At 41.5% G+C, this 205-nt stretch overlaps 1 pseudogene; it reads left to right on the top strand.

Moving 5' to 3' along the window:
• LOC109359722 overlaps positions 1-205 on the top strand; it is a 10,481-nt pseudogene that overhangs the window by 3,159 nt on the left and 7,117 nt on the right.

Below are 205 nucleotides of genomic sequence, written 5' to 3'. Positions count from 1 at the left end.
GCCATTATTTTAAGACAACTAATTCACCCCCCTCTTAGTTGCACTCTGATACTTACAATTGGCACCAGAGCTATACTTGGGTAATTTACTCTCAAAGTTTGATCCTAACCTAGATGGTCGGAAGATCTTTCCTAGGAGAAGTCTCTAACATCAACCGTCCTCCAAGCTTTGTTGGAGAGTGCTATGACTTCTGGAAGATCAGAAT

This window comes from Lupinus angustifolius, chromosome LG11, assembly GCF_001865875.1.
Source record: "Lupinus angustifolius cultivar Tanjil chromosome LG11, LupAngTanjil_v1.0, whole genome shotgun sequence".
In the NCBI taxonomy this organism is placed as follows: domain Eukaryota; kingdom Viridiplantae; phylum Streptophyta; class Magnoliopsida; order Fabales; family Fabaceae; genus Lupinus; species Lupinus angustifolius.
The sequence above is the reverse complement of the archived record's forward strand: the minus strand, read 5'-3'. Positions and strand labels throughout refer to the sequence as shown.